The sequence below is a fragment of the Theropithecus gelada genome, chromosome 5 (assembly GCF_003255815.1).
Source record: "Theropithecus gelada isolate Dixy chromosome 5, Tgel_1.0, whole genome shotgun sequence".
Lineage (NCBI taxonomy): Eukaryota > Metazoa > Chordata > Mammalia > Primates > Cercopithecidae > Theropithecus > Theropithecus gelada.
In genome coordinates, this window is record NC_037672.1 from 21546813 (window position 1) to 21563398 (window position 16586).

The window sequence follows — 16586 nt, forward strand, 5'->3', positions numbered from 1 at the left end:
CAAAGTGAGTTATTGTAGTAGCTTCCTAGGATTGCTGTAATAAAATATCATAAACTCTGGGGCTTAAACAACATAAATGTATCCTCTTACAGTTCTAGAAGCCAGAACTGGCCACTGGAGGATGTAATTAGCCAAGTTAAGATGCGATCATATTGGAGTAGGGCAGATAAGCAATCCAGTATGACTGGTGTCCTGAGAAGAAGGAAATTTGGACACTGAGAAATTTGGAAATTTGAAAGAAGAAAATTTGAACAAAGAGACAAGGAGAACACTATGTGTGTGTGAGAGAGAGATTGGAATGTTACAGTAAGCGAAGGAGCAATAGTCACCACCGAACTTAGAGGCAAGAGGGATTTTACCTAGAGTCTCGGCGGGGCATGAGCCTGCTGACACCTTGATTTTGGAACTCCAGCCTCTAGAACCGTGAGAGAATACATTTTTGTTGTTTAAGCCTTTCATTTTGTGACACTTTGTTACAGCACCCCTAGAAAACTTACACACCAAGAAAAACAAGTCAATCAATCGATGAAATAATGACTGCTATGGTAAGTGCTATGGTGATAATAGGATGTTGTGGGAAAGGGTCATGTGAAAACCAGTTCTTCAGGATGGGTCATTAAGGAGGATCTTTGTGAACTAGCATTATCCCGTCTAAACTTAAGATATGAGGAGGAGAGTGCCATTTGAATATGGGGAGATCTTTCTAGACAAAGAAACAGAACAAGTTGATCCTGGTACAACCCATGCTGCTTGGGATTCCCAGCTTCAGTTGCTATTTCCTCATCCTCTAGAATGGGAAGGAGGAATCTCTACTACACAGTTGTGATAACTGCCATGTAGAAGACATCTCCCACTGGGGGATTATGTATATTATTGCACATATATGATCTGTGATACCAGGCTCTTTTAAAAGAACGTCTGACAATGTCCTGGCTGGCTGAGATTCCATGCCACCTTTCCCGCTACATGGGATCTTTCGTCTTCTTCCAGATAATTTCCACTTTGTCGTAGAGGGTGACTGAATAGGCTGACCCTCTAGGAATAAAAGCAAAAACAATGACCTTGGTTAGTTTCCATCTCAAAAGAGAGGTCAGAAAAACAGAGAAAGCATGATAGAGTACCAGCATGGTGTAAACAGAATCAGATGCTAGAGGCAACAAAGCACTGGTGATTATTAAGATGAGTTTTGGGGGAAGACTCTTTAGACTTGGATTCGATCTTTCTGTTTACTAGATTTGTGACTTTGGCCAAATGACTCATCTTCTCTGTGCCTCCTCGCCTGTCAGACGGAGATTATTATGGTGTCTCCTGTGTAGCACAGCTATGAGGTTTCAATAAGGTAACGTGTGTTAAGTGCTTGGCATTTAGTAATTGCTCGATGCATGTTATTTGTATCTGGGAGGATCACAAAAGAATTACAAAGAATGATTCACTTTGGCACTCTACAGTTAACTTGACATAAACATGCAATTAGTTATACAAGACAATAGAGTGGGTTTCAACAACCAGCTTTCAGTTCCTGCCCGCTTAGGACCTGGAAGTAACTTTAACGGGCCCATTCGGAGCTCCTGTCTTCACATGATCTCATGTGAAGAGATCATGATACTGTTGCATCTCTTCTGTCTACTTGGAGCCAGTTTATCCTATGTTCTTTTGACTTGGGCTTGCTTCTGCCATATTTTGAGGTCTTTATGTGTGGCCTCTAACCTGCTATTAACTTTCTACCTATAGTTGACAAGGTAGGGTACTTGATCCAGCATGCTCTGCCAAGAGCCATCAGTCTGCTCTCTTTGTCAACTCACAGAATAACTTTTGCATGTTTGCTTGTTTTCCACCCTAGGATCTCTTCCTGATCCTTTCGTGCTGGGTCTGAATTTTAGCTCAAGCACTTACCAGCAGAGTGACTTTGGGCAAATAATGTGTTTAAGCCTCTGTTTCCTTATTTGTGAAATTTGAAACATAGTCATACTCACTCTGTAGATTTGTTCTAGGGACTAAAGAGGTGAGCGTATGTAACTGTGGTATAGGAGTGCCAGCATGTAGTGCTCACCAAATACTAATATTAATGTCAGTACTATTACTATTTTTCTTTCTCCTGGCTGTATTCTCTTGCACTCTGAGAGAAGGAGAGTTACACTGTCGACTCCATTTAGTGGGAATGGTCATTTCTTGTTTTGACTGCTAGTTAGAATATGTTCCTTCCTTGCTCATGCTTGACTAGTTCACCATCAGTTGCCAGGAGAGTTACTGTTTAACCATGTCTCCCACCATCGACTGAATTACAGTGCAGGAAGTTCACTGGTGGCTTTATCAAATCAGCAAGGCTTGGATTGAAAAGCCAAGAACAGCCTGTCTCTTTTTGATTCTGATAATCTTTGCAGTTTTGTGCTGCCCTGGCCTCTGAAGGTGTGCAGATCCTTTGGAAGTCAGGAGACACTCAGCAGAACTGAGGACTGAGCCTGAATTGTATTTGTAAAAAAAAAATCTAACACTTTGAATACTTGTTATAAAACATTACCATGTATCTCTTTCTACTGTCTCTCTTTCCACTGTATTCAAAATACAGTTGTCTGTATAGGTATATTTGTTTTCAGATATTCTCTTGAAATCCCTGAAGAATAAGTAGCATACCCTCCCTCACTCTCACTGCAAGAATGGAGATATTTTTTCTCCATATAGAAAATACTGTCAGGGTCTTTGTAGGTGGGGCCCACTGAGAGGGGCAGGGACTGGGCCTTATCACCAGGTCTCCCAACATATTGGCTACTTGGTTGCATATGTTGCTGGAATCACGCCTTTCCTTTGTCCTGCCCTTGTTCAGATCCTTTCTTCCTCTCCTCTGGCTATTTCACTGTTTATGGTCCTAAGGAAGAGTTTAATGTTTATTATATTAGAGTTGACTGCATGGTGCCTTGAGCCTTTTGGAGGAAAGCACAATATAAATCCAATAAATAAATAATAAATAAATGGTATAAGCAGGAGGAAAATTATGTGTTTTAGGTGAGTTGTAAAGAACCGTGTAAAACCTATAAAATGTATTTGTTAGACTAAGAGGCAGGGAAAAAAGTGCAAAAAATCATCGTACGTACAGAAGTGAGTCTCCCGCAATATTTTTAAGTGGAGAAAAATTCCCGTGATTTTTAACTCCTCATGAAGCTGACTCCGTCCTCTGTGTTTGGCTGGAGGGAATGTGAGGTGCAAAAACCTCAGGTAGCTCCGTGGCATTTTGTTTACTTCCATAGTAGGCCATGGAGGAGCTACGCAAATGACACTGAGGACCCAATTCTACAGTTCTTAAGAGTTTCTAACTGCTGGTGATTTCAGGGAAGGCTCTTAAGAAGTGAATATGCTTTGCAAAATCCCACAAATCCTAAGCATATTCTAAACTACTGTGTTAATGCTTCCTAGTGGGATCTGAGTTTGTGGTTTTTAAGGCGTCAAAGGCCTCAGTTTTATGAATGCCATTGTGAATCCTTGATGTTAATCTAATACAACAGTTGATTTTAAGTTTGACTTTGGTTTTATGTCGTCAGAAATTAGGGGTTGTCTCAGACTTTGGCCATCTCTATTTGCCATGATATGTTAAAGGTGGATTCTTGTAGTCAAGACATTTGTGTGTGTGTGTGTGCGTGTGTGTGTGCACTTAAAAATTGGAAAAAGAACATGACAGCTGTACTTTTTGGTTTTGAGTTTATGGTGTTTCTATATAGGCTGTTTTTTCTTTGATCCTTTAAAAAAAAAAACTCAACTGATTCATACAAACCTGAGCTGGAGACACACTTCATCTACTCGTTGTAAATGTCAGCACAAGCCCCATATTTCTCTAAGACTACTTCCTGATTGTTTTCTTCACTCAACAGATTTTTAACTGTGTGTCTTCGTCTCTATTTTCTCCTAAATCCCATGGATTAAGCATCTCAGTCTGAGACTTGATCTCTTGGCTGCCCTTGGTACTCTTCTAGAAGAGGAATATCCAGACAGATATGCTGCTTGTCTGGACCACCTAAGAAAGAAGGAAGGGAAGGAGACTTAAAGCATGGTCATTTATTTCTTGGTATATAAGGAAATAGGGAGCAGAGATGTGGGCATTTACTCACAAAATTTATCATAGCTTAAAAGTTGACATGACAGAAACCATTCTTATTTCTTTCCCTCAGTTTCAAATTTGAAATTCACAAAAATATCAAATATTGCCCTCCTTTTTCATTGTACTATGAAATTAATTATGTAGGCATCATTGGAAGAGTATATAGGCTTAGAGAGGGATGATATTCAAATATTAATCAACAAATATACTCCCATGCTCACCAATCAGATACCAACTGTAAACAGTAGGCATAGACTAGACTGACGTTTGGATTGACTGGTCAGAGCGGACGTCAGCCATACACAACTACTGAGGCCACATTTAGATGTATTGATTGAATTTCAGCCTTAGGCTTAGGAGGGGGGACACATCTAAAATATATTGGACTCCGTTTATAGACTACTAGAGAGTTTAATTATTTAACTTCTCTAAGTCTCCAATTTCTCACTTGCAAATTACTAATGCTGATCTCTCTCTCTCTTTTTAAAAAATTTCATTGGATGAATGTTGGAGACCTTTTTCTTACATTTTGTGCTTCTTTGGATCTAGGTTTATTTCTTCAACTTTTTCTTCCAAATGACAATACTTTAACTGTGTTTGGACTTTAGCTGAATTCATTCTATTTTTCAACTCCTCTATTGAATATTCATTTTTGGCAACCATATATCTAATTTTAGGAATGAATTATTTAATTGCTTCTGTTTCAGGAAGTCATGTTTTATTTTCTGTATGTTGTCACCTCTCAAATCTCTTTAATAATGCTCATTAAAAAAAATTAAGTTCCTGATCCAGCAATCTCATATCTGGGTATTTACCCCAAAGATTTGAAATCAGTTTGTAAAAGAGATGTCTGTATTTCCATATTCACTTCAGCAACACAATATCTATATTGGAATCCATCTAAGTGTCTATAAACAGATGAATGGATAAAGAATATGTGGAATATATACACAGTGAAAAACTATTCAGCCTTAAAATAAAGGAAATTCTGTCCTTTGAGACAATGTGGATGAGCCTGGAGAACATTATGCTAAGTGAAATAACACAGGCACAGAAAGACAAATACTGCATGTGCTCACTTACATGTAGAATCTAAAACAATCAAACTCATAGAAGCACAGAACAGAATAGTGGTTACATAGCTACTGGGTGGGGGCAATCTTGGGGGATAATGATCAGAGGGTAAAACACCTCAGTCAGAGAGCAGAAAAAAAATTTTTTTGAGATCTATTGCATGGGGTAGTGAATATAGTTAATAATATAGCACATTTCAAGATTGTAAAGAAAGTAGATTTCAAATGATCCCACCATAAAAATGTTAAGTATATGCGGTGATGAATATGTTAGCTAGCTTGATTTAATTTTTAAAATTCGTATTCACAAATAATAACACCACTTCGTACTGTGCAAATATACACAATTATAAATGACCAATTTACAATAAAAACTTTTAAAATTAATTTCTCTTTCTTTTTTGTGTGTATCAAATAAAGAATTTTGGTCCTTATCTTTTGGGTTACTTGTTTTTTGTCAAATGCCTTATGATGTTTATGAATGAATGATTATGTTGATTAATATCAGTAACTGATTTAGGCTTCCTTTGAAGTTAGATAGTTCTATGAACTGAGTCAGGGATGGCTCTTTAAGAAACAGATTTCTGTATAAGTCGGTGGGATCTATTGACAGTCAGTCGTCTCACAAAAGACTATGGGCGTGAGTGGAGACAGCCAAAATTCAGACCTTGATAACTGCCTTATAGCAAGGACTTTCAGGAGGAGTGTGCTTGATTTTTACTTTTGTGTTTCCTTTCTGCACAACCTTTCAAGTTCATATTTTTAGCTCTAGAGTTTGTTCTATTTTTTTTCTATGGCCTCAGTATCCATGATGGGAGTTCTCCCCAGTCACACCTTTCACTTTTATGAAGCATTTCTTAGGACTTCAACATGGGGTAAAGGCAGAACAAATGACCCTGTTTATGGAGAAGAAAAACCCATCAAGCCAGCTGTAAGAGAGATAATCCTTTAATTACCATAATGATTGCTCTGAGGCCTGGTCTTCTCTCCGAATTGGTTGGCCCAGAAAAGTACTTCAGTAAATGTTTGTTCTGTTGGGACTTTTTTGGTTGTTTATTTTCAACTCAGTTGTGGATTCCTTCTCTTATTTACTGTTATTTCAATGGGGTTGTGAGAAGAAAAGGAATTACATATGTTCACTGTATTCCCCACCTTGAACTGGAAATCTTTATTAACACAAGTGGAGACTTTAATATAATATTAACTTATGTGGAAGTCTTTATTAATATGTATTAATATTTGAAAGTGCCTCCATCGGGCGCGGTGGCTCACGCCTGTAATCCCAGCACTGTGGGAGGCCAAGGCAGGCGGATCACAAGGTCAGGAGATCGAGACCATCCTGGCTAACATGGTGAAACCTCGTCTCTACTAAAAATATAAAAAGTTAGCCGGGTGTGGTGGTGGGCACCTGTAGTCCCAGCTACTTGGGAGGTTGAGGCAGGAGAATGGCGTGAATCCGCGAGGCGCAGCTTGCAGTGAGCCGAGATCGCGCCACTGCACTCCAGCCTGGGTGACAGAGTGAGACTTTGTCTCAAAAAAAAGAAGAAAGTGCCTCATAAATCATGAGGTACTATTCAAAGTTAATGAATGAATTTCCCCCCTTTTATCATTATCATCCTCCTTGTCATCACTAATATATCCAACTTCTAGAAATTTTCTAGTCCTGTGCTTTTTAATAAAGAAGATGAGTGCTATAGGCTAAATGTGTGTGTTCCCCTCAAATTCGTAAGTTGAAACCATAATCCCCATATGTGATGGTATTTGGAGGTGGGGCCTTTGGGGGGTGATTAATCAGTGATATGGTTTGGTTGTGTCCCCACCCAAATCTTATCTTGAATTGGAGATCCCATAATTCCCACATGTTGTGTGAGGGACCTGATGGGAGCTAATTGAATCATGGGGAAGTTTCCCCCATACTGTTCTCATAGTAATGAATAAGTCTCACAAGATTGGTGGTTTGATAAGGAGTTTCCCTTTTTGCTTGGTTCTCATTCTCTCTTGCCACCATGTAAGACATGCCTTTCACCTTTTGTCATGATTGTGAGGCCTCCCCACCATGTAAAACTGTGAGTCCACTACACAACTTTTTCTTTATAAATTACCCAGTCTCGGGTATGTCTTTATCAGCAGCATCAAAGCAGACTAATACAGTCAGGAAGGCAGAGCCCTCACGAATGGGAATTCTGCCTCATATTAAATAAAAGAGATCCCAGCCATGTGGAAATGCAGAAGGAAGTCAGCCATCTATCAACCAGGAAGGCACCTTCACCAGAACTTGACTGTAGTGGCACCTTGATCTTAGACTTCCAGCTTCTAGAACTGTGAAGAATAATTTTCTTTTCTTTTTTTAAAAATTTTACTTTAAGTTCTGGGATACATGTGCTTAATGTGCAGGTTTGTGACATAGGTATACATGCACCATGGTGGTTTGCTGCAACTATCAACCTGTCATCTAGGTTTTAAGCCCTGCATGCATTAGGTATTTGTCCTAATGCTCTCCCTCCCCTTCCCTCACACCCCCCGACAGGCCCCGGTGTGTGATATTCCCCTCTCTGAAGACCGCATGGTAATTCCTGAAAAGATCTAGAACCAGAAATACCATTTAACCCAGCAATCCCATTACTGGATATATACCCAAAGGATTATAAATCATTCTACTGTAAAGACACATGCACATGTATGCTTCTTGCAGCACTATTTACAAAAGCAAAGCCTTGGAACCAACCCAAATGCCCACCAATGATAGACTGGATAAAGAAAATGTGGCACATACACACCATGGAATACTATGCAGCCACAACAAGGATGAGTTCATGTCCTTTTCAGAAACCTGTATGAAACTGGAAACCATCATCCTCAGCAAACTAACACAGGAGCAGAAAACCAAACACTGCATGTTCTCACTCATAAGTTGGAGTTGAAACATTTCTGTTCTTTATAAGCCAGTCAGCCTACAGCATTCTGTTACACCAGCCAGAATGGACTAAGAAAATGAGCTAATGTGGAATTGATGGAATTTCAGACAGTACACCAAGAGAAAGCGAAATATTCAGATACTGTGAGAAAAGTCATAGCAGGGGGAGGTGACTATGACCGAGAAAGAACACATGTCTTGGCATCTGCTTTTGAGGTCCGCTGATCCAATCCATTTGCATTTTTCATAATTTATTGCCTCCCTCAATTTCCAAACACACATTCTGCATCTACCAAGTGTTCCAGGACCTCAGCTGGCTTCATGGGCAGTGCTGAAAGGTATCTGCTGCCCTCTCTATGTGTATATGTAAGTTGTTTATAAGAGTTGGTCTACCTGTTTGTAGATTCTTCTTTTTTTGAAAAATTTATTTATTTATTTTGAGATGGAGTCTCACTCTGTCGCCCAGGCTGGAGTGAAGTGGCATGATGTGGGCTCACCACAACCTCTGCCTCCCGGGTTAAAGCGATTCTCCTGCCTCAGTCTCCTGTGTAGCTGGGATTAAGGCACCTGCCACGAGGTCTGGCTAAGTTTTGTATTTTTAGTAGAGATGAGGTTTCACCATGTCAGCCAAGTTGGTCTTGAACTCCTGACCTCAAGTGATCCACCTGTGTTGGCTTCCTAAAGTGCTGGAATTACAGACGTGAGCCACTGCGTCTGGCTGTATATCCTTTTGTATCAGCAAGGTTCTGAGTAGAGTGGATGTTAATCACATATGTTTAGAAATGTTTTTTGTATTATGAAAGGAATACAAGATAATTTTAGAACATTTAAGATACAAACAAGCCAAAAATAAAATAATCAGCCAATAGATATTTAAAATTTTAGAATATGTATTTTCAGTATTTTCCTGTGTATTCACAGACTTACATGTACATATACACTTATTTCTCTGATAAGAGCATTCTGTAAATGGTTGTGGTTTTCTTAACACACTTAGAAATATCTTGATAAGCTATAACATTTCTCTGCCTCCTTTCTCCTCTTCCTGTTCCCTCTCTCCCTTATCTACCTTTCTACAGTGCACAAGGATGTTACACAGAAAGCTAAATGTGAGTCAATATATTTAACTTTGAGAAACCAGATAAAAATAACTGTATCTTAATTATTCGTTTGGTGTATGGGTTCTATCTATTGGACCACATAGTCATACATGAATTTTTTTGTTACTACGAAATTAGTCAGTTAAGAGAGGACGTTTGTTTACTTTAACAAATACGTGCCAGCCTTGTACTGGAGGAAAAAAGGTGTCAGTTGTGCTGTTCCTTCCTCGGCTTTCCCATCTGGTAGGGATTGCTTGCTTCCTAGCTAAGTTCACTGGTGCACAAGGTTAAATGAATCTTTAAAAATTATTAGACCGTCACACAAGTGCCCAACCAGGAATATGCTAGACTGTTCCTCTTACTCATTCCTTTTATTTTACCAATTACTTTTTATTCTATCTCCTCTAAACCTCTTGATTATACCCATCTTCTTCATTATGACTACCTTTCCTTTACTTCTGGAACTTAGCATTTCTTAACTTCTTAAAGTCTGCTTCTCTCCTCTCCACTCTCCTCCAATTTCTCCTACGTATTACTTCTAGCATGGTCTTTTACAATTCTGACCACATTATTCCATTTTCTGAGAGAGAGGATGAGCTCTGAAATCAAACAGACTAGATTTAAACCCTGACTCTACCACTTACCAATTAAATGATCTTGGAAGATACCTAAGCTTTGCAAGTCTCAGTTTCCTCATTTGTAAAAATGAGAGTGGTGATAGTGCTTATCTTGGGATCATTGTAAATATAAATGTGTTCATAAGTATCAAATGCATAGAACAAAGGGGCGCAAATTTTAACTGTTCAATAAATCACAACAATTATTTAAAAACTTGGAATGTCTTCTGACCTTCTACAGTATAATTTCTGAACTTCTCGCATAGCAGAAAAAAACCCTGCAATTTTCTCTCTGACTACAACTCCAATTTCACTCTTGCTTCTTCTCTATTTGTATCCTACTTTTTGACCAAAATAAAGCATACGTTATTTGCTAAATGTGCCATGACCTTGATGCCTCTGTACCTTTGCACATGCTGTTCCCTTTGCTTGAATATATATGACTATTGGCATCAACAGAGATCAAAAGGTGACAAAAATCCAGTCTTTCTCACTTCCAGGCTGGAGCTTGAGCTACTCCAGCACACTGTCTCTTTCATCTTTTATGCTACTCTCCCAAGTGTGTTACTGTGAACTCGGCAGTGGTAGTAAAGGACTCGGTGACTGATGGGGCAAAGGGAACCCCTAAAAGAGGTTTTAGTATATATGAACAAACATTCTATTAACAATTTGGAACAGCATGGATAATATGCCTTTTTACCTGGGGGCGTTTGAGCAAAACTCCATGTATCTAAAGAGGACTGACATCATGAGAAGTGCTGATATGACTATTGGAGCCGTGTGTTTGTATTTTGCATGTCGTGGGTGGTGCCGTCAGCAGTAGCTGGGGCCCTGTTGTTTACCTTCTGCTCCGCTATGTGGCCCTTTTCCTTGGGGCACCCTCAACCAGATGAACAGATCTGTATTGGCTTTGGATCTTTCTCAAGGTGCCTGCTCTTCCTTGCATTAGCATGGCTAATCAGAATTTGATTGTAAAGTATGCCCAGGCCAAATACAAGGGCTTTTAAAATCGTCTGCTGTTTTAGATTATCCAGGCCACTGATCCCCCTTCCTTAGCGTGGATAATTGAGAGTGGACTGGGCTGAAGAATGTTAAGCAGAACCAATAGACAAAATAAATGAGATTTTAAAAATCCTTTACATTTTAATAATAGAAAAAAGTTTTTTTTTTAAAATCTGAAAGAGTTTATTTTATATTTCAAAACTGTAAATTTATTTGGCTTTAAATTACTTCAAAATAGGAAAATATTTCCTATGATGCACCCATTTAAAACCCATTTAAAATGTATATTAATCACAATATGCACTTAATGGAGTTAAAGGAAAAATGGAACATATAGACAAGAGGTTGGAAGTTTGGGATTCAATGTCAAATCTTCTCATAATCACATTTGTATTTCATCAAGGTAACAAAGAGAGGGTAAAAGCCACTTCCAAACTCTGAAAATCTCTCTTTTCATAGTGAAGGCTGCAATTCTTTGCTCCTGGCGAACAACAATCCTTTAGAGACAGGCATTTAAAAATGTATGTATAAGATGAACAGAATTCTGATTGCTGGGAATGTATGATCAAATTCAGCTCCTATCATTTCATATTTCTTCATGCCCCATGCCCCTCCAAATGCAGGTAGAATTGTATCTGCATGCCACTTGACTGGGAACTGAGGGGACATTTTCCCAATGGAACAATGCTGTAAATTGGTGTAAATTGGTGTAAATTGGGGTAGGTGTCACTAAATACTCTTCAGGTGTGTAATGAGGATAAATAGATTTGGGGGTCGGTCTGAGAATTTGAAACATAATGTAAGAGGCAATAGTGAGTTTCTGGGCAGGTGACTCACAAGCAAGGTTTTTGAAACATTACCCATTTTTACGTTGGGAATTGCCAAGCTCAGCCTTAACGTCTCCCACAACACCTATGAATAATCATTTAAATACAGGCTTTGAGACTTGGGGAAAAAAGCATATTATTTACTCTAAAGACAATAATCTTCCTTGGAGTCATTGTAGTCCATCATGCAGATGCATACTTGGGGATCTTTGGAAAAGCAACATTTTCTCTTGATGGTCCATTACTTCATTTATCTTCTAAGTTATTATCCAGGACTAGATTGCAGACCCAGGTTAGGGCTGCACGTCAGCCACTCTGTAACGGTGTGGGAGACTAAGGCTCTTTCACAGGGTGAAATATTACAAATGGGCTTTGCTCATTCCCTGTTGTGTTTGTGTGAAGAGCAGGATACAGTGATGGAGGTGATGAGGACTCTAGTGCGTCTTTTGGTTCCTTATAGTACTGAGAACTTGGCAAATGTAGGCACACATAAATTCTTGTTCCCAAGTGGTTTGATGAAGGGAGAACTGAGAGGTTCTCAGCATAGACATTATACAGCTGAGGCCAAATATCCCCCTAGGGTCATGCTAGTACTCTTTCCATGGCTGAAATAAAGACCAGATACAACCATACTAAAGCTATGATGTAGTTGGCTCGTTGCTGATAATGACTTTTGTCATGCTTGGAGAAAATTATGTAAGAAGATTCAGAAAAGTTCTACCCCAAAGATCTGCATCTGTAAAGACGATCAAGATTGCAATGTCTGGATTAAGTTCTCTGGAATTTAAAGTGCTGTCTCATGTTGTATTTGGAGACCTGGCTTCCCTAGCATAAAATTAATAATTAAATTACATTTTATTTTTTATATAGCTGGTAGTTAATCCCAATTAGAAATTTATCTACTGCGGATACTAGAGCCTGGGAGTATAAAGGTGAACAAAATGATTGCTTGAATTCAACATTCTGGGTGGGGAGAGAGGCAGGTACATGACTACAGCAGGATGTGACAGCCCCAACAGTAGAACAGACAAAACGGTGTTTTGCAGCAAAGGTGAGCAGGATGGGGAAATAAGAATAAAGTGTGTGAGGCCAGAGGAGGTGACTCACGCCTATAATCCCAGCACTTTGGGAGGCTGAGGCAGGCAGATCACGAGGTCAGGAGTTCGAGACCAGTCTGTTTAACATAGCGAAACCCCATCTCTATTAAAAATGCAGAAAAAAATTAGCCAGGTATGGTGGTGTGCCCCTGTAATCCCAGCTACTTAGGGGGCTGAGGCAGGAGAATCAGGTGAACCTGGGAGGTGGAGGTTGCGGGGAGCCAAGATCATGCCATTGCACTCCAGCCTCCAGCCTGGTCAACAGAGAGAGACTCTATCTCAAAAAAAAAAAAAAAAAAAAAAAAAAAGAATAAAGTATGCGAGATTACTTGGGGTATCTAAGTTGGGTTTTATGAAGACATGTTTTCTGTTTTATTTTGTTTTGTTTTCAAGAAAAGACACAAAAAAGGGCATATCAGCGGGAAAAATATTTTGACATGAGACATACAAGTATGAATATTTCTATTGTATTTTTGGAGTGATGTAGTCACGTACAGTTAAGTAGGTACATGGGTTAGAATTCTAATACTTTAGGATGTATTAGAACCACTTGGAGTTCTAGTTCTAGTTAAAATGTAGATTTGGGGGCCTCATATGAGACTACAGTAATAGTATTCACAGATGAGGGCCAGGAATTTATATTTTTTGTAAGTGCCTATATGATTGCTTTGTAGATTGCTCACACTTTGATAAAGCCTGCCATAGGCTGTGTTTTCTGATGACAGGGTTAATGGCAGAACCTGAAGCTTTATGTTGTGATGCACACAAAGTACTAGGCTAAGGAATTAGTGTTAGTATCATGTGCATTAGCTATCTGACAACCATAAAATATACTTAGTCAAAGGGTATCATACAGTCAGGTCTGTATATTTGAAAGAGTTTTGGTGGCAGTGTGGAGAATAAACCGAAAGAAGGAGATATGGAGCTTGCGAAAAGTTGTCAGGTTATTGCCATAGATGAGGCAGATGATGATGAAGACCTGAATTTGGGTGGCAGGAACAGAATGGAGAAAAAAAGAGTAAAGAAACATTGAGGGAAAATCAAAAGGATATGTTCATGAATGCAATTTAGGGCATAAAAGAAATAGGAGGAAGACTTAGGTGACTTTTGTGATTATGGTTTAGGTAACTGGCTGACTGAGGATGCCATGAAGAGAAGTAAAACACACTAGAGAAGGAGCAGACTTGGAGGTTGTGTGGTAGAAATTTAACTACTTCAGTTTGGATTTCAGATTCCTTAAGGTATTTATAGAAAATTGTCTGGGAGGCAACTGAAAATTTCTGTCTCCATTTCAGGTTGGATTTTCTGGTAGACAACCACAGCTGACGGGGAAAGTCATAATGAAAGATAATGCTTGAAAGAGGGTGTTAGAGGGAAACAAGAAGAGAAGCAAAGATGAGCAAGGTTGCAATGCCTGGATTAAGTTCTGCAGAAGGATTGAAAAGTCTCATGGGAAACCCGTATAGAACTGACATCCTTACAGAACCTTCCAATGACTAGAAATAACTTTAGAATGTTTCTAGTCTGGTGGTTTTTAAATGTGTTTTGACATAGTAAGACCAGGTTTTCAAGCAAATCTAATTAGGTCTTCTTGATCATTGCTGATGGAACCCTTCTTTATGCTGCCAATAGACACATAGCAGCAAACATATGTAGCTACCTTTATCAGTGTTTAGCATGAAAATTTCAGAAAACTGCATTCAGGGAGCCATGTTGATACAGCAGAAGAAATCTGCCAGGACTAAAGACCAACCCAATAATTCCCGAGGTACCTTTAGGAAAGTCAATTTATTTTTGAGTCAAAGGAACCTCAAATTATCCTAAATGGCATTGCTGCCACCAGAGAGTTCTATTCTAATTTAATAAGCTGCTACAAGTTCCAAGCCAATGTTCCTTCTTAGAAATATGCTATGGGATGTAAATCTTTTCAAGTGCATTTCATTGTACCAATTGTTTCATTTTGAAAAAGCCCATTGGTTTATTATTAAGTGGTCTATTTAATAGTGTCAATAAATTCTAAAACTGGAGGCTAGGCATTGTTATTTTAGATGTTTTAATGATCTCAATTGTCTAAGTTGCTTGGCCTCGGCTTATTTGCTTGACCTTTGTCTGTTTTAATGGTCTGGAAAAATTCCTCCAAACTATACAGAGTTGATATAGTGGCTCTTGATATATGTGATACAAATCTGAAAATACTTTATTAGAATAAGTTTACTAATAGTATTTGAATGATTGCATTAGGTCTATATAATCAAAGTGAAGTTGATAACTGCAAATTTTAGAAGAACCAAAAGCTTCAAGTAAAAATTCAATTTCTGGGAGGTAGGGTGGGATAAGGGTTAAAAAATCACCTACTGGGTACAATCTTCAATATTTGGGTGATGGGTACACTAGAAGCTCAACTCCTACCATCATGTATGTAATATCCATGTAACCAAGAAGCAAAGATTTCCCCCCAATCTAAGGAAAAAAACATTGACAAAACCCAAAATAAGATCACAGTTCAATTTCTTGCAAAATAGGCTTTACTTATTACTTCTGTCATTTTGAGTTAACTATAATTATAGAATAACTGTCGAGAAAAACGACCGGATGATTATACTGCAAAATACTAATACAGAGAGGTAATATAAAGTGGTGGTTTTTAGTACCAGTGATTCTACACTCTATTGAAAACCAAAATTTCAAACAAGAAAACCCAAATTTCAAATTTGACTGCTTATATTCAAAAGTAATGTGGTCTTGTTCTTGTTTAGGGCTTTTCTCAGGTGAATAACACCTATTGGAAGTTTATTGCAGTTAATTGGCAGTGCAGCATAAAATAATTTAGGCAATCTCTTAACACAGGGCTTGGCTTAAAAACAGGACTTCAACAAATCATTATAATTTTTTTTTTTTTTTTTGAGACGCAGTCTCGCTCTGTCGCCCGGGCTGGAGTGCAGTGGCCGGATCTCAGCTCACTGCAAGCTCCGCCTCCCGGGTTTACGCCATTCTCCTGACCTCGTGATCCACCCGTCTCGGCCTCCCAAAGTGCTGGGATTACAGGCTTGAGCCACCGCGCCCGGCCAAATCATTATAATTTTTATCACCACTATTACCACCACCGTTATTACCATCATCATCATCCTTCTCATCATCTTCATCATTATTGCCATCAGCTGGTATGTTAGTTTGGATCCTCTGAGAAATAGATACCAAGATGATATTGAACGTGCAAGACATTTATTCAGGAAAATGGTCATGAGAGAAAATGGGGAGGGAGCCAGGAAAGGCTATCATGCATGTCTGACAAGTGAAGGAGAGAGTAAAGGAAGAAAGGGAGTTGGGGTGAACCATTTAGACTACAGTGCAATTCAACGGGAAGTTCATCAGGATCTTTGGAGAGTCCTTGATCCAAAGTCACCTGTCAGAAGAGTCGCACATCCTCCAGGAACAGGCCTACTTTCTTAGCTTTGCTACGCTCAGCATTGACTGAGATCAGCCTGGGGAACTGTGGTGTCAGTAGAAATGCTGTGACAAGTTTCAACACTCAGTGGCTGGGGGCTCAGTCAGTTATGCTCCCTGAGCTTGGAGGTAGGTTTGTGTAGTGTGTTTCTACAGGTGTTACAGACAAAATTGTGGGTGATTTAAAAATATCCAATTTTTTGATATTTTATTAATTATCTATATTTAACCTGCATTATTTAATATTTGAGGGAAGAAGTAAAATAAATAATTAAAAATATTTCCTTTTGCTCGGGTAGCATTAACTCGTTGAGACTTGCCCAAATCTCACAGTAACTGTTCAGCTCTCTCATTTGCATGAACATTCTGGTACAGCTCTGCTCTTACGTCAACAGCACCTTTCCACGAAAAGTTTTATTTTCTTG

At 38.9% G+C, this 16586-nt stretch overlaps 1 protein-coding gene across 2 annotated transcripts in view; it reads left to right on the forward strand.

Annotated features, from left to right (window-relative positions):
- The window catches only part of LOC112624661 (cytosolic beta-glucosidase), a 127199-nt gene that overhangs the window by 939 nt on the left and 109674 nt on the right, over positions 1-16586 (forward strand). The gene's annotated exons all lie outside the window — the stretch shown is intronic.